This window comes from Mus musculus, chromosome 2 (assembly GCF_000001635.26).
Source record: "Mus musculus strain C57BL/6J chromosome 2, GRCm38.p6 C57BL/6J".
Taxonomy (NCBI): Eukaryota; Metazoa; Chordata; class Mammalia; order Rodentia; family Muridae; genus Mus; species Mus musculus.
Window position 1 is genome coordinate 114688418 of NC_000068.7, and position 23755 is coordinate 114712172.

Sequence of the window (23755 nt, forward strand, 5' to 3'; positions counted from 1 at the left end):
CGGGTTTGAGTGAGGCCTTATACTCAGCTCTACAAATATTCAGCACCATGTTTATGGTAGTTGACTAAATTTATCTGGAATCTACTATGCTCTCAAAGAGATCTCTAATACAGGAGTGATTTCTACAAGTAACATCAGACAATTACAGATTGCTATACAAATCCATTTTACTTTTGTTCCCCTCTTTGTCTAGTGTGCTGTTCATTTTGCAGTACATGTTTAATAAATGCCAGTAAACAAAGAGGATGTAGTGAATAAATGGGCAGATTGGTCATGACTAATTAACGTATAAAACACTATATATTGATTATAAATATTAGGGCTTTGGAAGTCCTTAGTGGATAGAACACCTGCTGTTCAGGCTTAAGAACTGGGGTTTGATTGCTTAGCACTCAGGTTAAATCCAGGCAGACAGGCCCATGCTTGTAACCCCACCATAATGAGATGTTGAGTCTGATATGGAGGCCTCACTGGCTTGCCAGTCTAGCTGAAATGACAAACTTCATGTCCAATGAGAGATCTTGCCTAAAAACAAATTAAATATGTAAGTGAAAGAGGAAGGTATTTTATGCTGACCTCTGGCCTCCAAACATGCCTGCTTGTACAAGTGACACCCACACATATGCATATCACACACACACACACACACACACACACACACACAATGTGTAAGATACACACAAATAAATACTTAAAAGACTGTTGCATCATAAATTTGACAAACAATTGTAGTAACCAGACATTATTGACTCCTATTTTTTTATGCTAAATTCTTTTAAAATATGTTATTTTGGAACCATGTATGAGGACATAGCCATTAATCCTAGCATCCAGAAGAAGACAGAGGCAGACAAATTTATGTGCGTTTGAGCCCCAGCCTGGTTTACATAGTGAGTTCCAGGCTGGCCATGGAGGGTTGTACACAGTAATACTCTGTCTCAAATAGCATTAATTGCACATGAGATTTGCCTTCTAAATTTTTGCGATGTATATACAACATTGTATACATAAGCACCATGATGTACACCAGAGCTCTAGAAGTCTTTTATGACTTAAGCTTTATATTTCTTGATTCATCTTAGCCTGTCCTACATTTGCATTTAGGAGTTTATCTGAATTGAGATATCTCATGTAAGTATATCCAAGCTTTGATATCTCCTGACACTTAACACAATGTCTCCCAAGCATTTCCATGTTGAATCACACAGCAAGATTTCAGTCTTTTTGAGGCTGAATGGTGTTCCAGGCTATGCATTTACTGTATTTACTCTGCTCATCTTTTTATGAGCATTTATATTGTTTCTGCATCTTAACTGCTGTTTATAAAGTTGTAATGAATTTGAGAATGCAAATAACTCTTCCAGACACTGATTTCTATACTTTTGGATGCCTACTCAGAAAAGGAAAGACAAGATCATACAATCATCAATAGCTTTTGGCCATTTTGCTTTGCCATCAGGAGTGCGCATGTGTTCTGATTCCTCCACGTCCTCACCAATTCTATGGTGTTTGGTTTTGTCTATGAATGTTGAGCATCCTAGCGGGAATGAATAGATAGTTCATTATGATTTTTCTTTGTATTTCCTTCATTGGTAAGTGGAATTTTTCTCATGCTGCTATCCATCTTTCTGTCTACTTGGAAAATATGGTTTCATGTCTGTGGCCCATTTTTGATTCATATATTTAGTTGTTTTCTTGTTGCATTGCAGGAGTTGCCTTGTATTGTCAAGTTGCCTTGTATTGTCAAGCACATGTATTGTCGAGCCTTGTATTGTCAAGCACATGATTTGTAAATTCATTGTCCCATTAAGTAGAGTGTATCCTTTCCATCTTTGCTCCCTCCTTCCCTCCTCTCTCTCTCTCTCTCTCTCTCTCTCTCTCTCTCTCTCTCTCTCTCTCTTTCTCCATGTGTGTGTGTGTGTGTGTGTGTGTGTGTGTGTGTGTGTGTGTGTGTGTGTACCTTCTCCTTGGATCTGGTTCTGACTTGTTTATTCTTTCTTTGGTTAAACCCATGCTTTTGGTATCAAAATCAAGACATATTTACAAAGAGAAATGTGAAGATTTCCTTCATGTTTTACTTTTAAAACATACTTCTATTTTCCTCATATATGAATGACAAGTTTTGCTATATTGTTTAGGATGGTTTCAAACTCATGGGTTCAAGAGAATCTCATGATCCCAGGATCCTGTGCGTTTGTATCTGAAGGCATGTTTCACAGTTCCCAAATCCCTTTCAACTCATACATTTATGCTTTCAAATACTTCTGGATTGCTATTTAGGTATGGTATGTGATTAGGATTTCACATCATTTTTATTTCATGCAAAATGTCTAGTCTTTCTCTGTATCAGTTATTAAAGGCTGTCCTTTAATGTTGTATAGTTTTGGTTACCCTTACTAAAGATCATGACTCTGTGTGTGCCTCTGCTTTTTTATTTCTAGGCTCACTCTTAGGCTCCATTGACTTTTATGTCTGTCTATAAATCAACATTTTTCCTTTTGTTTTGATCACTACAGATTTAGAAAATGTTTTGAAATTAAAAAGTATGGTTTTTTTCATGGGATTTAAAAAATCTAGGTTATTTGTGATGCTACACAAATTTTGCTATTATTTTCTGTTTTTAAATAATAACTATTAAAATGTGTGTGTGTGTATGTGTGTGTGTGTGTGTGTATAGGTGTATGTGAGCCACGGCAGGTGTGTAGATGACAGAGGACAACTTTTTCTAACACTTCATGGATCCTAGAGGTAGAATTCAGGTCACTAGGCTTGGACAACAAGTGAACTCTGTAGATCACTTGGAATAACATTTTCACTAATAAAATTGTCTTCAATTCCATGAGACGAGATGTATTTTCTTTGTTGCTTTTGTAAATTGGATATGAGGCTTTAATTTTTATTTCAGAATTATTTGCTATGAGTATATAGAAACTCAGAAATACCTATTTTATATTCTAATTTTCTGGATTTGTTTATTAGCTAATTACTTTTTAGAATTTGTGTTTAATCCTTAGGACTTTCCTAGCTATAATGATATTTAATGCCATTTGTAAGCAGAGGTAATTATATTGCTCCTTTTGGATTGTCCCTTCCTAAATAACTTAAACAAATAAAGTATTTAAGTCTTACACGCATGGCATAAATTTGTTTTTGCTGAATTGCAGAATTGTCTACGTCATATTTTTGAATTACAGGTCAGTCTAACTTCAGAGGGTGAAACTTCACAAACAGAAGGTGTCTTTATAGGAAAGCTATTTCATTCTAGCAGAAATAAGCGCTGTCTATTATCATTATATTAAGATTTGCAAAATTGTAAACAGAAACATGAAGCATTACCCAGGAACGAGATGCTAAATCCTATCTCCCACTGACATTTTAAACTGCCCTTTCTTGTGGCTGAGCATTTCTTATCTTCATCTTTCCACTACTTGTTGACTTTTTCCTGTCTGTTGTTTTACTCACAAAACAATGATGTGGCTAAAGCTGATAATTTTCTGGAGAAATGTACATATATTTCTGGTCTCTGTCTTTTCCTCTTTAATAACAATTATGCTAGAAAAAGTAAGTTAAGAACAATATTATGATAAATGTTTCATATGTTAAAGTCCTTACTCTTGAACACCAAAGGCCAAAGGTAAATGCTGTTGTTTGCTGATTAATACATAGAGGCATCAAGAGGGTCCATCTAAATTCTCTCATTCAAAAATGGGAGAGACTTGAATTCAAACCCAGAGCTCAACCCCACCCTAGTGAGTGGTCTCAGGTTATAATCTGCTGCCTCATTTATCTTATGCTGCTCCTCTGCCATACTCCCTGAGTGGTAGGAAATGTCTAAGGCAATAACATCCATCAGCAAATGTGTGTGTGTGTGTGTGTGTGTGTGTGTGTGTGTGTGTGTTTGTACATGTGTGTCAGGAGTGGTTAAAACTCACACAAATACTCTGAGATGTGGCATCTGATTAAAAGTTATGAAATCTCAGAAATGAAGTTCTGAGGATGTTAAGCAAGGTCCCTTGACTTGTTTTTATATTTTTAGCACATAGCATCAAACTCAGAGCTCAGTAATCTCAACCCAGGTTTATTAGACTACTGGGAAAAACTAAGAACTATTGAGTAATTCATGAATTTTAAAGTTAATATTCCAAGCTGTCAAAGAAAAGTATTTATCTACAATAATAAGTCAACAGAGTGACTGAAAAGATCTTTTAAATTGTTGGTTATCATTCTTCCAGGTCAATAAGATTACCGATAGGTTGCTTAAGATACTCAGAAACCTCTTTGATTTACAGATATATCTGTGTAACGAAATGGGAAACCAAATATTACTTAAATGCATTTAATATTTAAAGTATTTCTGAAATAGATGTTATGAGGTATTATAAACCATTAAAGCTGCAATTGTACATGTGATAAAACGTTGAAAACTCATGATGACTCAGGTGATTTTTTTTTTAATTTAAGGAAATGAAAGCTTGGCATGCTGGTGCCCTTCTTTAACCCCAGCTCTTAGGGGGCAGGGGCAGGTACATCTCTATGAGTTCAATGCTAGTCTGGTCTACATAGCTAGCTCCTGGCCAACCATAATACATACACACACAGTCTCTCAAAACACACAGGCAGGTAGACAGACAGGCAGACAAATGAAGTTGAGTGAATGGGTTCAAGTGTTGTATCTCCAAATATTCTTAGTTTTAAGCAGATGTTGCTATTACCTATCACTTACCCTCCTCTTATACTTATCATATCTTAAAGCTAATTGTCTATGCAGCTCAACGTCTCTGATAAGGACCATGCAGTTGAAGTTAGGTCACTGCAGGTGAATTCCTATGAATTAGAGTCCTACTTGGTCTACTTAAGAGGGTTCTTGGCCAACCAGGGCTATATAGTAGGCCCTTGTTTCAAAAAAAAAAAATCCCCCTCTGAAAACAAAAGAAAGAAAGGAAGGAAGGAAGGAAGGAAGGAAGGAAGGAAGAAGGAAAGAAAGAAAGAAAGAAAGAAAGAAAGAAGAAAGGAAGGAAGGAAAAAGAAAAGGAAAGGAAAGAAAAGAAAAGAAAAGAAAAGAAAAGAAAAGAAAAGAAAAGAAAAGAAAAGAGAAGAGAAGAGAAGAAACATCTTGCCACTGAAAGAATGTCTGTTTTACATGAAGGAAAATTACTTTTCTAGAAAAAGTAGAGTACATTTAATTTCTTTGGTCTGGGAGTGTACCTGCAATAGTAGGATTATTGCCAAATTAAGAGATAGAATTAAATGCCTGAAAATCCTACTAGGTAACATTTCTTTATGTGCTTAATAACTACAGTGTATTCACAATTTTGTGCAGAAAATAATATGGCTTATATTCTTTCTGGTTTCACTGTACCATTCAGCAGGGAGCTGAACCTGTCGTAATCACTCAGTAAAACCCCTCAGCTGAGTGCGTGGAAATAACCATCAATTTGGAGACCATCTCACGGCAGTGACATTCCCATTGTTCTTCAACTTTGTGAGCTGCTTGAACTAGTCACATACTTAAAATTATTTTCTCAATACACATCGGGTAGAATAGGATGTAAATGCATCTGATGATGATTATATACAGAAGTGTTGACTATAAACTCTGCAGGTTGCTCAATGGCTGCAGGTAGATGCTAGCCCATCCATGTGTGCTCCTTAGAAGTCAGGTCCTGTGGGCTCTGGTATTCTCATCTACAGAATGAAGTCAACATTTAAGTGACTATCCACTGAAAGTTTACTCTCTCTGTTTTTGAGATGTGAGATGTCAGTGATATCTGTAATCAAATACTTTTAGGCTCCAGTATACTAATACAACACTGAATTAAACAGAAAACAGTAATAGAAGATCATTAATAACTGAGGAGTGTGACTCTGGTCACTGTGGATATGCTTACAACATGACTAATATCGTCTGGTTTCAGTCAGGGGTGATGTTCATATTGGACTGCAAATATTAAAAAAGCACTATAGTGAGCATTGTATTAATCCAAATTCATGGGATTTAAGGTGCTAAGTTTCCTTAGTGATTATCTTCTACTTTGGTGTCAACTTGCATTTGAATAGCACAAAGTTAATAAAACATAGTCATTATTTATTCATATTACTTACATAGGAAATGATGAAAAGGAATATGTAAAGTTGACATCTATGTATATTTCCAAATCTTTTTTTCTTCCATTATTTTTCATGCCTGTGAAAGTTGAAAGTCTGGAAACATCACTGACCAACAGAAGCCACCATTAAGTAGTTTGTATTTTACCATCAGCTTCAATATTAGCACTAATAACATTGACATTGAATTTTCTAGAATGAAAAGTGCCAAAATTGAAAGCCTAACTAACTTCTTTTTTTTTTTTTTTCCATCCAAGGGGAGATTACAGAACAAAACTTCTCTTGATATTCTGAGAGGGGAAGAATGGAAATGAATAAAGGAGCAAGAGTCCCTCCCCTCCCCCTCTCCTGTGGGATTCTGAGTGAAATCTTTACACGTCCTGAAATGGCGCTAGGAGCCCCTTACTTCTGGAGAAGTGGAGTTTGCAGCCTTTAACAGAATCTTTTGGCTTCCACCAACTTGAGGCAGGTACTGCCAGGCCCATCCAGGAGAAGTGAGACGAAGATGAAACACCAGCCGCTTTGTTTCCGAGTTACTATTTCAATTCCAAGTTCCTGGGTGAAAAATATAGTCACGTTTGAGGGGTTTTCTCAAAAAATATCAAACAACTTAGAAAGACTAAGAGAAGTAACTCTATAACAATTTGAAGTCCATACATAAAGTAGATTTTAAGGTGGCAATAAAAACTCGGCTTTGACAATGTTTTTGAATTTGAAGATATTCTATTTGTCAATTTAAAAAAAAGTTTTATACAGGAGGCCTTTTGTGACTTTGCCATTAAATCTATAATCAATCTATATTTTTTTCAGATGGAAAAAGTTGATTGCTATCAGTTCATTTATTTTCAGATATATTTATAAATTATAATATATCTTTATAATTTTACTTGAAGAATTCTTATTTGCATATGTCAATTTGGGGTGTTATTGTAAATGATATGAGAGCTGTTATTTATAAAAGTTGATGCAGAGTGAAACAAAGGAATCTGAGTGACCTACTTAGTGCTCAGCATTTTTATTTGTGGCCCAAACTAAGGCATCTATTACCAGTTTGATTTACTTATGCTAACTATATAAGGCCAGTTGATAATCCTACCTGCTTCCATAGTTAGAACATCAGTCCATATATAAGATAACATGCAAATAGATCTTAATCAATGATTGAGGTGATTGGAATAATATGAAGAGGAGGAACAGAAGTGATATTACACAAATGGACATTCTCCAGAGCTGTGGTTCTCAACCTTCCTAATGCTGCAACCCTTTAATACAGTTCCTCATGTGGCAACGCTTCAACCATAACATTATTTTCTTTACTACTTCATAGCTATAATTTTGCTACCATTATGTGTTGTAATGTAAATAATTTTGGAGATAAAGGTTTCCCAAAGGGCTTGTGACCCATATGTTGATAACTGCTGCTCAGGCTGGAGAGATGGCTCAGCAGTTAAGAACACTGGCTGATCTTCCAAAGGTCCTGAGTTCAATTCCCAGCAACCATATGACGACTCCCTATCATCTGTAATGGGATCTGATCCCCACTTCTAGCATGCAGGTGGACATGCATGCACAGTACTCATATGCATTATTAAAAATGTGAGGTTTGATTTTCTAGAGAAAGAATATCTTCTGCAACATGGTGCCAATAGTTGATGCTCTATCATGTTTTACTATATATTATTCACATATTTAATACTTTACTTTTAGCTATTCTTCTGAGTTCAGAATTATCAATTCCTCGTGTGTGATTGTTTTTATTGAGCCCAGCTTATTTGCTAACTGTGTGTCTTAGTTATGGTTTTATTTTTGTGAAGAGAACAATGACCTGGTAACTCTTATAAAGGAAACTATTTCATTGGAGCTGGCTTACAAATCAGTGAATCCATTATTGCCATGGTAGAAAACACAGCAGTATGTAGATAGACAGGGTACTCGAGAGACAGCAAAGAGTTCCACATCCAGATCGCCAGGCACTAGGAAGAGAGAATGCCAGTGGTCCAAGGTTGAGCTTATGAGACCCCAAATCCACCCCCAGTGACATACTTCTTCCAACAATGCCACACCTACTCCAAAAAGGCCACAGTTCCCAATAGTGCTACACCCTATGGTAGTCATTTTCATTTAAAGCACCACAGTGGGAAAGCAAGGTACATACTTTAACTTTTCTCATTGTATGCATTATTCATAAACACATTAAAGTCATTAGTACTTATTTCATAGTATCCTGAATACACGTACCATTTTATCTTATTCAGGTTTATCGTGGAAAAATGTGTATGTGTATGTAATTTAGTGATGTTCAGAAGGAAAAACAAAGTATAGACATGTATATTTTAACTAAACATTTTGAAAAGGCAAATGAAATTTTTTTCAATTAGATTTTACTGTATAGTTCAGGCTAGCCTCACACCTATATTTCTTGTTTCTTTAGCTTTTGTGCTGGGGTTATAAACACTTTCAGTAGTTTTGTTCTTTTATGTGACTATGTTTTTAAACAGAATGAAGCTATTAGGAAACCGAGTTGTTGTGACTACAGAGTTTTATTATCTTTTCTTTTTTTCAGTTTTCCTTTGAAAAGAATTCCCAGATTCTTCATCAGTCCTCATGTCCCTCTAACTTTAAAGATACTTCCTATTAAAAGCGAATCTGTCTGCGAATGGTGGGGAAAATAGTCGTACACTGTTAAATATCCTCTAAAGGATCTAATACTCTGCTTTCATTTCATCACCAATAATATTAGCAGTAGATGTTTTATGCTTGTTTTGAAGTTAGAACTTCAGGCTTCAATCTAGTTTAAAAATGTAGAGCAGACAGATTCCAAATATACCTTTCTTGCCCAATCATGTAGGGTGCACTTTTTCCTTCTAGAGTTCTAGACCATATGATTTCTTTAGCCAAAAAATTAAATTGGTCTTGTATGATAGAATATTAGGTCCAGACTAAGATGTTAAGTGTTGGTGTCCACAACAGCAGGAACAATATAATAAAACAATTTGGTTTTAGTTGGTTGTTCTTTATTAGGAAAATATGCTATTACAAAATTGAATTTCGTGAATATTTCTCTTTTTTGGCTTTACCTTCCCCCCCCCCATTTTCTCTATTCTCATCTCCATTTCCTTGTAGAAATTAACTTAATAGACCTCAGGGTTTCAACAACTTATATTTTTTTTGTCTCTAAGGAACTTCTTTTATGGATAGTATATGCTCCTTTGAAGAAATTGAGAACATAAATAGTACATATTATTGTGAAGTGTATCGACCACTCTAAGGTTAAACAAATGATACAAGTGTGTGTGTGCATAAATGTTATATGTGAGTACATTGTGTGTGAACTTTATGTTTAATTATTTAATCAAAAATGCCCACAGGTCTGCAGATGTATGTGAACACATTCATATTTTACGCTGAAGCAAAATTTGGACACCATTGACGTTTTGTATTTGGATGGAGCAAACTGGTGCCACCAAGCAGGGACATTAATTCAGTGGCTCCTTAGCATGTTCCTAGAAGCAATACAATTTATTATAAGCATATTGCCAATACAAAGACAAACAAATAACATGTGTATCCTATTAGCTCTAAATCACAGCAGGGAGCTGAGCTCATAGAAAATACAGTGCACCCAGCCGTGTGCATACTAAGCTTTACTCATGGATGACTTACTGTGTGCCTGGGTTCCACTCTGGCTCCCTATAATTTACATAGGATTATTGCATACTGTGCTTCTTTCTAAGTCAGCTGTCTCTGTAAGAGGCCTTCCATTATGGAGCCAGGGAACTATTCAGGACCAGCCTGAGGTCCACAGGTGTGAAAGCAAATACACAAGCCATCCTGGTCTCAAAAACTGGTCTGAAAACTGTTTACCTGTGAAGAGCCCTTGGAAGCACTGACAGTTTGGAGGATAATTTAAGCTGTCATGAAGGTGGGGAAGCAGGTAGTTAAATCTGTTGCAAGCTTGCTTCTTCTCTGAATGCTCTTCACACACCCACATGGGCACAAATACACTGTATGTGAAGCATCAGAAATGTCTATCTCCTATTAACCTCTACCAGTTATTCAGGCAAATAGCAGGATTAAATCAATACAGAGGAAAAGCAGTAAGGCCCTTGATGTCCAAAAATGTTGCTCATAAAAAGATATATTTTTAAATTGGCTTTAGCAACACTCATTTTCGGATCCCCACGTTTCAATATCAGTATGCCTTTAGTGATACCTTTTACTTCTTTATTTTTACTTTTGCAGCATTATTGATTGAACTCTGAGCCCTGTGCACACAAGCAAAGCACTCTACCTCTGAGGCTGCTTCCACAGACTCATAATTTCTATTTTAGAAACTCTATTTAAAAAAATATTGCTATTGCTGGCTTATTATGAGGACTGCAACTGAAGAGCAGTTATAAAAGAAAAGGATGGGTAAGTCCTAGTGTGGAGGTGGGCGGGGGAGGGAGGGGTTAGGTGTGCAGTCCCTGTCCTCTAGGAGCATCAATTTAATTGTCTGCATGTTGACTGCATTGCCCCACTGGGAGCTTTCTGGACATGTTGTTTAAGGCATTTCATCGAAGAGAAACCATATTCTTGAATTTATATAGAAGAGGTGCTCTGAATCCCAGGTTATATAGGCTCGCTAGCTGAAACACAATATCCATTCAACAGCACTGGAATCAATAAACACACATTCCCTTTTAGGAAACAGCTTTACTATTTTCTGTAGATACAAGATATAGGCTCTAATAATGGGTAGACTTTGTGTGTTTGGTGGCTGGACTGTGGGTATTGATAACTACAGTTTGGTCACGTTACTGAGAGCACAGTGTTTAACAATTGGAGCATTAGAATTTCCTCACAGCAGGGGTTACTCCTTTGTACACGTCTGCACAGAAATCTGTGGGCTAAAACCCAACACAGAATTTTAGAAAAGGCATTATAAGGTCTTTTCCAATTTAATGTTTTCCTAGGGCCCGAAAGATGACTGTTTACAGAGGTGTTCAGCTAAAAACAACACAAAGCTTCCACGGGCAGAGCTGTCTCCAGCTATATGAAGTTTGGGAGTAGGCAGTATAGAGTAGGTGTGCAGTCCAATCATGCTATCAAGAACCTAAATGCTTTCCATGTTTCTGATCTTCCACACACAGTTAGTAGGCTTTTGCCCTCAATCTTGGCATCTTATGATTCCAAGAAAGATGCTTGCCCGCCATGTCTTATGCTAATATTTCAACAGACATAAAGGAAAGATGAAGGAGTGAAGAGGGAGCAGGAATGGGTGGTGACTATATCTGGAAAGCAACAGCTTTCCCATCAATCCTAGCAGATGTCTGCTTGCATTTCATAGAGCAGGACTGTGCCACCTGATTAGGATGCAAGGGAGTCTGGGAAAACAAGTATTTTTAGCTGGACAGATTGTTGCCTCTCCAAAAAAGCCAGGGTCCTATTGACAAGGCAAAAGTGAGGGAAGATATTGTGCAGGCAACTTTGTGTATGTGATTTAGGGAGAGAAAGAGAGAGAGAGAGAGAGAGAGAGAGAGAGAGAGAGAGAGAGAGAGAGAGAGAGAGAGAGAGAGATTAGTAGGTTCTAAAATCTGAGTTAGCACTCTTTTGATTGCACTCTTTTTAAAAATAAATTCTATAGGGCAGAAGTTTTATTCATGATGGAATTAAAGCAGAACTTACATGTTTTATAAGCTTAATGGGACTGGAGCCACGGCTAGTGGTTAAGAGCACATACTGCTCTTACAGAGGTCCTGAATTTAGGTCCGAGCACCTTCACCCAGAAACTCACAAATGTCTATAAATACAGTTACCAGTGATCTGATCTTGCTGACCTCTGGAAAAAAGTCACTGAGTTCATATAGCTTAGAGACATCTCTGTACTAGGCCAATTTCTAGTCACCTCTCTCCAAACTATTTTTTCTTTCTTTCTTTCTTTCTTTCTTTCTTTCTTTCTTTCTTTCTTTCTTTCTTTCTTTCTTTCTTTCTTTCTTTCTTTCTTTCTCTCTCTCTCTTCCTTCCTTCCTTTCTTTCTTTCTTTCTTTCTTTCTTTCTTTCTTTCTTTCTTTCTTTCTTTCTTTCTTTCTTAACAAATCACTGTTAGAACTATTATAAAATAAAATGTTATTAGCAAATTGTGCATATTTGTCAGAAGGCTTTTAGGGTTGCCCTGTTTGGGGCCTCTTTTACTTTTTAAATACAATAATTGTCAAAGAGCCAGTTTCTGATTTCAGTAAGTATAGAATGCCTAAAAAGAGATAACTTTGAACAAGAAAAAAAATTTTTTTTTGACTCTGTAACCATGCTGTGCTTGAATTTGCAATCTGTCTGTCTGCCTCTGCATTCCAAGGGCTCAAATTAAGGGTATGGGGTCCCACATCCAGAAAGCAAAAGAACCTCCACAATGGCTTTTAAGACATTCCTCTGGTCAGTTGTTTTTCTTACCAAATAACCTTATTTTTATTTTGCTTACCAAGAGCAGATTAGAGGGGAAGACTGATTCTGACAACACAATTGTCTAACAATGATCACTTTAACAGCTGACCTGTAAGAATGATGAACTACAGCACTTCCCTGTTTGTAGAAATATAAGCAATTTAACAGTGGTTAAGAGTTGGAAATACTTCAACCTTTAATAAGCTTCTGGACTTTTTCCCGGATTCATCATTTCTTCATTTTGACAATGCTTTCATAAATAGAATGTTGGGAGATGTTTGGCAGAAAGGTATAATGAAACAGATCCTTTGTAAACTGTGCACCTTAGAAGAGAGGAAAGACTGAAGTCTTTCTGAACAGAACAATACAGGCTGTTGTAGGCGTTCACAGGTGCTGTATGTGCCCTAGAAGGCCTTTATACTTTCCAAAACAATTTGTCTTCCCCTAGAAACTACATGCTTCAGCACACACTACCTTGCTTTCTTCTAGGCTCTTCCCTCACTGCCTGCAGGCCTAAGATTCTTGGCACAATAGAAAGCTCTTGGGCAGTGTTTGTTAACTCTCCCTCCCTCTCATGATGTTTCTACACAGGAACCAGCTAGGGAGTACAGCTTAGATCCCAGGCCAAGTTCCTTGATATTTCAGAAGAACTCTAAGAGCCCTTGTCCCTCAACAACAGGCACAGAAGCCACTGGTCTTGAGTCTCTCTCTCTCTCTCTCTCTCTCTCTCTCTCTCTCTCTCTCTCTCACACACACACACACACACACACACACACACACACACACACACACACACACACTCCAGGACTCCCTTTTCTCACATTGCTTCAAGACATTTTTAACTCTTAAGACAACTTGGGTTCTGTGCATCTCTCAACTAGGGATTTCAGAAAGGGAACTGTCTCACTTATTTTTTGTAAAGTAGCCACTTATTCTATTATTTCACATAGAAGTGCCAGTGTATAGGAGGAATGACTGTGGCCACCTATAAGTGAACTCAGAAAGGGGGCTGAGCAAATGCAAAGGCATCTCCTGCCGGAGGACCTCATTGAAGACTGCCCAAAAGACCAAGGATTGCTGTCACAGACAATGCCAGCCAAGTGGGAACTGCTCTTTAGAAGAGATGTTTCCTTGGGACCAATAGCATGGGTGGAGGGTATTAAAGAAGCTTCCAGCATCATTCAGATGAGCTTGCTGTGGCGTTTCTCACCTGCTCCCAGAGTCTGTGCTGTTGACTGCGTGGCACCTCTTCTCCAGCCTTCAAGAGCAAGTAGGGTCAGACAGCAGGTGGTCCAGGGCAAAGGCAGCAACAGTGCTTTTTCCAAACTATGTAACAGCCCCAACTTTTTCCCCTAAGATGCTGTGGGGATGCATATAATACATATAAATAAGTCTTTCCCAATAATTCTTAAGGGATGAGGAATGTTACAGAAAGAGTTTTTTGCACACATATGGAGCATATTGTCCTTAACTGCTTCCAAATATGCCTCTCAGTCCTAAAGAATCCTATAGGAATGTCACAGTAATAGCCCCAATTAACAGAACATAATTGCTTGTTTAAGAATCGTGTACTAGATAATGAACCTTTTCTCCCAAATGATATGAGCTCTTGAGTTACTTATTTATTTAAATAATTATTTTCTGTGTATCAATGCTTTACCTGCATGTACATCTGTGCATCATGTTCATGCTTAGTGCCTGTGGATGCTGAAGGAGAGAGTCAGTTATCCTGGGACAGTAGTTATACGTGGTTGTGAGCTTTCTTTCAGGTGAATAGTGTTTGAAGTTGAACCCATGTTCTCTGAAAAAATAACAAGTGCTCAAGTGCTCTTAAATGCTGAGATATCTCCCCAGTCCTTGAATAATTTAGAAGGCAAAAAGTAATTAAATACAAAAGTAATTAAATACAAGTAATTAAAAAGTAATTAAATACAGTAATATGTTGGTGCCTGTGCTTTTGTACAGGCACGGTGTAAGGTTGAGTTACAACTAGAGGACTAGAGCTAGCTTTCAAGTAGAAGAGTTAATAGTCACAATCTATAAAAGTTCATTAAATGTACACAATGCTATTATAATCTCATGCAGAGAAAAGGGTAGGAGGAAGAAATTTAGAAAGAGAAAATATAGCTCCTGATGATGAAGAACCCAAATTGTGTGGATTCTGATGATAAGGGCCTATTATAGATTTCTTTTAAAAGAAAACATTAAAATGACATCATGTGATAATGATGAAATTGTGGAAAAGTTAGTATCTGAGTTTATTGTTTGCAGTTATAAAAAGGTTGATTGGGAACAAATTCCATGAATTTATTTCATCCCAAGTCTTGAAAAGTCTTATATGCGGCTGAAGACCTACTGTAATTGGTAGCTGCCAGAAGAGGTGAAGTCCTTGACTTTGGTGGTGTCACCAATGGCACATTGTCTGAGCTTTAGTAAATAACTTTCCAGCAGTATCTATGCAAGCAACTTTCAAAGAACCTGAAAGTAAGAGGGAAACGTATCGAGAAGTGGAGTTTAGGAGGAAGAAGTGGAAGAAAATGTGGCTATTATCAAAATATCTTAAACACACGTGTGAAATTGTCATAGAATAAATAAAAAAGGGTTTTTAAAAGCCTTGAAACTGCTTATAAATAACAGTTCAAAGAAATGATTCAAGTCAAAAATAAAACACAAAACATGAGGAAAAGATTGGTCAATATATAATTTACAATGCAGATGCACAGGAAAATGTAGACAAATACATTTCTAAAAGAATAATTTTAATTGTAAAACAAGAAGCTCATGAAATATAACATACCCTTTGTAAGAGATGAGTATACTATGCTAGTACACAGGGACATAAATACAGCTTCTAGTTTGGCTATAGTTTGTAAAATACATGGTTATATATGTGCTCAAATTCTGGAAAGAGCTTTATGAAGATGGACTTTATGTCCGTGCAATACATACTGGTAGGGATTTATTTATTTTAAAATTATTTTTAATGTGATCAAAACTTAAAATTGGGACTGGAGAGAGGGTTCAGTGACTGGATCACAGCACCCATGTTATGAGCTGAACATAACAGGTACAGGCCTGGATCCTCAGATCTGAGGTAGACAGAGGCAGGGGGAGTGCAGAGGCTTTCTGGCTTCCCAGCTTCCCGGCTTCCTGCCTAGCCAAGAAAGATTCAGGCTCAGGAGAAAACATGCTTAGAAAGACAAAGCAGAGAGTGTTAGAGGTGGACACCCAGCAACCTCCCTCTGCCTCTACCTTTGTATACAGACACACAGAAACACACACACACACACAGAATTTCACACCCAGAAACACACACATGGGTATGCATACATAGAGAAATACATATACATAAATATGGGCACACATACAAACAGAAATGTGCACACAGAAACATGCACATCTGTACACACACACACACACACACACACACACACACACACACACACTTATGAACTTATCGAGTAGCTTTGACTCAGTGAAGGGTAATCTCAATCAGACTTACTTTTCTGGTCACTCTGTTGCATGCTGACCACTTATTTTTCCTGGTGTACCACCTTAAATTCCATGACTCTACAGCTACTCAAATGATCAGAACAGTGTCTAGTTGGTTAAGAGTCCAGTTACGTGTCTTTTGCAACTTTACTTTCACATTCTATTGGAAGCCTTTCCTTTCCTCTCTAGCTTCAGTTGGACTTATGTTTCATCTTCTTCTTCTCTTTTCACTTCTCTTGAGGTCATTGTGTCCTCTCTTGTTTGTCTTCAATAGGCCATGCTCCATCTAAGCCTAAATGGTGATGAGTCTACTCTGTTTTCATAGGACCCATGAGTGCAGTCTCTTTTATTCTCTGAAATTGGAAATAAGTTTGATTTTTACATTTTTTTCTGTAGTCTCAATCTATCTCATGAGACATCCTGTTAAATCTCTATAGGTTATAGACTGCATATCATTAAGATTGCTTGAACTCAACTTTTCTACTTTATAACTACATGGGAAATTATAAAGTGCAGACCATATGTAATAACAGAATACACTTTTCCCACTGTCTCATTTTATACTCCATCTTTCCATTGTCTTTTATTACTCAGCATTAGCTGAGTAGTTTGGAGACTTGACAAATTATCAACAGTTATTGGGTTACTAAGACTTGAGCCACTCAGGCAACCATTGTCAGTGTTTAAGATAGTCCTCTGGTCTGTCAATAAGTGTAGCATCCCTCTTCCTTTAGAAAGCAGTCACCTTGCATTTTAGTTTTGCATCCATTGCACCCATGCTCATTTCCTGTATGCAGTAAAATAATTTAAATCAGAAAAGCTGAGTGTGTATACTTTTGTGTCTTGGTGTGTATGTGTCAGGGGCCTGCACCTTGAGGAAAACCATCTCTGTCTCAAATCTCAAGGGGAAGACCTTGATGCTAATTCTAACTCTGTTTTGACTTTAGAATCTGGGGTATTTAGGGTCTCCATTCTCACACTTTTCTTACTATAAGGAAATGGAGAAATACTGTTCTAGTCTATCTGAGATGTGTTTAAGGTATAGAAGGAGAATAAACAAGACATATTCATAGCTTTAACTGTGCTAAGTGTCATTTCTGTTTGTTATCTGTAATACTAGATACTGTTTCAAAATAATAAAATTACTCAAAATCTTTCAGAATGCAGCTCAGATGCATTTAACAGTCATAATTTTATTTTCAAGGTCACTATAAATAAGTCTTATCTGATAAAATAAATCTTTTCTCTCTTTAAAGGGTTCATTGTCCTTTAATATCTCATTTTCTAGCTAGGCTGAGATTGTCACCATTAAAGGTAGAGGGTACACTTGGGACAAAGAGAGCAGAGATGATGGAGCAGGTAGGTAGATGGTGTTTCTAACACAAACTTGGTAAACTCCAGGATCCATGCCATTATGTGTGTGATAATCAGAAATTCTGTTTCCTCTTGAAAACTGTTAATGTGTACTTACTACATATTATATCACAAGCGATAAATGCCCCAGTGAGGATAAATCCTCTTTGTCTTCAGTAAAATGTTCTGATTTTACAGAGTAACTCATAATGCTAGCATTTTCAGTTTTAACCGTAAACAGATAAATACTAGTTAGGGAAAGGCTGACTTGACAGAAAGAAGAGAAGGATCTGTAAGGGAGGAAGGGAGGTTTTTTTTCTTTTTTCTTTTTCCTGTTTAATGATTTCTAAACATTAAGAAAATTTCCATTTAATTCTTACATTTTAGTCTAGAATGTTATTCTAGTGGTTTTGTTTATCTGGATTCCAACAAATACTGTCTATTTTTTTTCTCTTGGATTTTGCTTCCGATGTGCATTCTAGGTAGATATATTTTTAAATTGATCAATTTGACTTAGTAGCTTAAAATACAACATTTCCCTTAAGGCTCAGTGTCTTTGAAAATAGGAATCTTGAGTGTGAAATAGCTTAAGGCTGAGTTAGAAAAATGACCTATGTTAATATCAGAAAGCTTGTTTTTCTTTTGATCCTGCACAGACAGAAAGTCATGTCTCAGAGGTGAAACTGTACTATCAACTCGCCTTTCTATTGTTTCTTCTATTCTCAAATAAAAGTCACTAATGATGATCTTTCATTTTTTTTCTGGTTATCTTTAAAAACACATAATTGAATAAAATATACTCAGCAAAATATAAAAATTTAAAAATAAAAAATGCAAACTAGATAAATGTATTGTAGCTGTTTTTGCAAATAGACTCTGGAAAGACAGGAGCTCAGGGGTCTCTTGACCGTGATTTTGGTCTGTATGTAATACCAACCTACCAAGAACCAATAGCCAAACAGTATAATTTAATATAAGCTTCAGATAGCCCCCAAGAACAAACATTTGCCCTTTCTTAAAGATGATATTGGTTCAGTTCTGTATCTTGAATCTTGTGATTTAGTATTTAACTTCATAGTACCCTGGTTGCTATTATACACTTATACCAAGGCTTTTAATTTGTACTGTATTTCTCTCTCTGTCTGCCTACAGTCACATAAGTCATAACAGGAAGCAGAAGCATGAAACCAACAGGGCCCCTAAAGCATGAGAACGGTCTGTCCTGTGGTCTTTGACATGTTTGTGTTGGACCTAACTCTATGTTTGTTTTGGTTTATTTGTTTTTTACTCCTCTTTAGCCACGTGATTTCTTCTTAATACTTTGCTGAACTTCTGGTGTGTTGATATGACTTCTCTTCTGGTCTCAGTATATTTTATGGTCTCTGTTGGTCACTTTATACCTTGGGACATCAAATAGAAAAGCAGTCACTTGTTCCCTAAAGCTGGTTTTACTGGATGAGTAGGAAAATGCTAGGATGAGCCTAATTTTTTTAGATGTTATTAAGTAAACAAAGGAAATGTAAAATCTGATATTTGCTGCCTTCCTACATAGTTAAGAATTTTGAGCCTCAATAATTCAACACTTAGGCAGTGTTAAATGTAAATCATAAGCATAAGCTGAAACCACATTATAGCTCTAAAGGCAATGATTAAATACATAGGTACTTGACATTCTATTTCCACTGTTTTTGTTTTTTTAAAGAGCACCATTTGATGGAAAGATTAATTAAGATCTGCAGAAATTAATTTTTTGTACGTCAGTATAGCAATCCAGAAGTTCCCAACTTTTGTAAGTCATGTTCTTTTTAGAAATCATATCTCCCAAGTGTTTTACATTGTCAGACCATGGGCTCTCTGTTCCTTTGATATGTTCAATAATTTATTAATTTTTTCATTTTTCTTCTGACACAGGCCACAGAACTAAAAAAATCAGCCACTGTGTTTCACATAATTTGAGTTTAAAATATGATAAGAAAAAAGTGAAATAGACATAACATCTAATTATATAATTAAAGGTGTTCTGTGTGACAAACCTTACTTCTTTCAATGAGCTTCTATTTGAAGGAATGGCCTCATAGTAATCTCTATATGAATTTTATGTGATGAAGTTATTTCCTTTCCTTATCACTAAGTAATAAGTAGACTTATTTGTTGCTTAATATAATGAGCTACAGATGAATTCAGAGCAATTTTCCTAGCCCTCTACAAAGTTGCACACACACACACACACACACACACACACACACACACACACACACACACGGAAACAAACTAACTAGCACTCTGCTAAAGAGTTTTCTCCCTCTCTCCTCCATCCAATCAAGATTCCCAAAGGAAAGAAGGACAAAGGGAGAAGATGCCCCATCCCCGATGTCCTGAAGAAACAGTATGCCAAGGTGGTCGATCCTTTGAGAAAAGACCCAAGAAATTCGGCATTGGGCAGAGCATCCAGCCCAAAAGAGGTCTCACACACTTCGCCAAATGGCCCTGGTACATCAGGCTGCTGCAACAAAGGGCCATCCTCTGTACGGAATCAAAGTACCTCCTGCCACTAACTAGTTTACCCAGGCCCTGGACAGGCAAATATCAACATACCCACTTATGCTTGCCCATGAGTACAGGCCAGGGACAAAGCAGAAGCAAAGACTAGTGGTGGTGCTCAGAAGAAAGCTGCTGGCAAAGGAGATGTCCCAACTAAGAGACCAGCTGTCCTCTGGCCAGGAGTCAATACAGTCACCACTTTGGTGGAGAACAAGAAGGCTCAGCTGGTAGCGATTGCCTGTGGGTAGACCCCATTGAGCTGGTCGTTTTCCTGCCTGCCCTGTGTCAAAAGATGGGGGTCCCATACTGCACCATCAAGTAAAAAGCCAGACTGGGGAGCCTGGTCCACAGGAAGACATACACCACTGTTGCTTTTACAAGGGTTAACTAGGAAGACAAAAGTGCTCTAGCTAAGCTGGTGAAAGCTATTAGGACAAACTACCACAACAGATATGATGTGATTTGATGCCACTGGAGAGGCAATGTCCTGGGTCCTAAGTCTGTGGCTCACATTGCCAAGCTGGAAAAAGCAAAGGCTAAAGAACTCGCCACTAAACAGAGTTAAATGTACAGTTAAGTTTTCTCTACATATAATTACAGGATCACAAAAAGTGTTATCTTTAATCCCCACTAGCACCTTCACCCCTGCCCAGATACATACACACAGTTTGGTAGTACTCATTCTAAACATTATGGAAACTAAAGCTTAAAATGTATTGAAGATATCAAAGAGCAGTCCACATGTTTCCTGACCACAGCACACTCCTTTTTACCTTAGAAACTAAGTCAGAAAAGGAATTCTCTTAGCTTCTTTTTGTTTTTCTCCTTACCAGAAGAAGCACAGTAGCTATATGTGAATTAAAAAAGATCTATAAATTATATTTTTGGTGAATACCTAAAATATAATTGATTATTCAGATTAATAGTAAACATTCAGAATGATTTCAATATTGTAAAGCAGATCATACTTTTCATCTTTCAACTTTTGGAAAACAGATTGGATGGAGGGATATATCAAAGCAAATGCAAAAACATTTTTTAAAATATTTTTTATTATGTATTTTCCTCAATTACATTTCCAGTGCTATCTCAAAAGTCCCCCATACCCTCCCCCCAACTCCCCTACCCACCCATTCCCACTTTTTGGCCCTGGTGTTCCCCTGTACTGGGGCATATAAAGTTTGCATGTCCAATGGGCCTCTCTTTCCAGTGATGGCCGACTAGGCCATCTTTTGATACATATGCAGCTAGAGTCAAGAGTTCCAGGGTACTGGTTAGTTCATAATGTTGTTGCACCTACAGGGTTGCAGATCTCTTTAGCTCCTTGGTTACTTTCTCTAGCTCCTCCATTGGGGGCCCTGTGATCCATCCAATAGCTGACTGTGAGCATCCACTTATGTGTTTGCTAGGCCCTGGCCCAGTCTCACAAGATCAAAGTTAAGCACGGTCACCTCCTTGGTTCTAAATATAAGACTATCATTCTTATCCCATTCATCTACTACCATTTACACATATTGTATATACATGTATATGTGTATACACACACACACACACACACACACACACACACATATATATATATATATACACTATATATATATATACATACACACACATATATACATATGCGTGCTTGCACACACACACACACACATACACACACACACACACACACACACACACACACACACACACACACACACACATATATATATATATTCCATTTCTGGTCCTATATAATGCTTTGTAGTACTATGCTACATTTAAACCCTGCTTTCTAATATCCTACAATACCGAGATCCCAGTAGGAAACATAGTAAGCACTATTCTCTACTTTAACTGCTCTTAATCATTCTCTTTCATTTGTTTGTGCATACAAACTTTTATTTTGTTTAAAGCATAAGATATTAGTTATTGTTACTTTTATATTATCAATAGTTATTTTTCCTTATTAAATTTTTTATTAGTTTTTTCCACACATTTTGTGTCTCAGTTGCTTTCTTTGAGCTGAACATTATCCTTTAGTATTTTTCATAAGTAGGGAGTTTTTGCAGAGATTCTAATTTCTAGACTTATAATGTGCATATTTATTATCATTCTTATGCAATAATTTCAGAGTATATAATAGACTAAGTAGGCGTCTTTTCTCATACACATTGTTCCATTGTCTCTTGGTTTCTGTTGCTTTAAATGTGAAATTTTTGTTAATTTATTTTAATTCTTCTGCAGCTAAAATATTTTCTATTATCCTTTTGAATGTGACATTCTAATCTTTGATATTTGTCAGTTCAGCAATGGTTGTACTATGGGCTTGCTTCTATTAACATGGAATTTGAAACAATGTTTCATATCTTCTTTGTTTTCTTTCAATTTTATTTTATTTTTATTGGTTATTTTATTTATTTACATTTCAAATGTTATCGCCCTTTCCATGTCCTCCTCTGCAAATCCCCTATCCTTTCCCCCTCCCCCTGCTTCTATGAGGGTGCTTGCCCACCCTCCCACCCACTCCCACCTCACCAATTCTACAAACTTCTTAGGAAATATCCCTCCTAATATGTGCTCCCCTAATGCTTCCGCTAGTCTGTACTGGGGAATAAGTAGATAGACGTGGGAGGTTTTCAATTTGGTTTACTTTTTGAAAAATTGCTCTACTTATGAAACAAGAACTTATTGCTTCTGGACTACCAAGTGGACCTTTAACACCTCCCCTGCTTTCACTGATCCTCTCCTCTATCCTAAGCTCTGTCCTGAGGGACTTTCTTCAGTACATCGTTGTTTTCATGTTAACAGCTCTCATTGATCATGTTTATATACAATTTATTTCTTCCTTCTTGACATTTAATTTCTAGGTACAATGTAGCTTTAATTAATCTTTATAAAGACTTTATTTTAAAATTTTCTATTTTTAGAATTAATCTGACATGAAGTAAATTCATGTTTTGATCATTGTTCTGTTGTTTTCCTTACCAGAATACTTCCTCTGGTCTGCAAGCTTATTTCTAAATGGAAGTGGTTTGGTGTCTTGTTTTTGTTGTTGTTTTGTTTTTATTGCTTTTGTTTTTTACCTAGATATATCTGCTTCTCTAGAAAATCTGAGGATTTACCCATTAACATGCTGCTCAGCAGATACTCATAGAGTTTCTTTTTTAAAAGTATTATACTGTTTTGTCCATAGTGGGCTGGACAAAGACAGCATGCAGGTGGATGTCATGGAACAAACAGAAGAGGTTGATTCTCTCCACCACCTTATGGGTGGTGGTGAATTGAACTCAGGTTCAGTGGGGTTAGTGGCAAGCATTTTATGCCCATTGAACCTTTTTACCAGCCCTATTCTTATGCTTTCTGATGTTATTTATCCTCGTGCTTCTCTTGAGATTATCTCTTTCTCTCTCTCTCTCTCTCTCTCTCTCTCTCTCTCTCTCTCTCTCTCTCTCTCTCTCTTCTATCTATATAATGTATGTATGTATGTATGTATGTATGTATGTATGTATCTATCTATCTATCTATCTATCTATCTATCTATCTATCTATCTATCTATCTGTATGTGTATACACACACACACACACACACTCACCCCTTAACCTCCAAATCAAGTAAGGACCAAGAATAGAAACCATGTTTTCCTCTGCTACATATATGACTGGAGCCATGGGTCCCTCCATGTGTACTCCTTGGTTGGTGGTTTAGACCCTGGGAGCTCTGGTTGGTTGACATTGTTGTTCTTTCTATGGGAGGGACCCATGGCTCCAACCATATATGAGGCAGAGGATGGCCCTGTCAGGCATCAATGGGAGAAGAGGCCCTTGGTCCTGTGAAGGCTCAATGACCCAGTGTAGTGGA

The 23755-nt window shown here is 37.0% G+C and overlaps 1 pseudogene; it reads left to right on the top strand.

Moving 5' to 3' along the window:
- Gm13975 (predicted gene 13975) lies at positions 19676–20510 on the top strand (annotated as a pseudogene).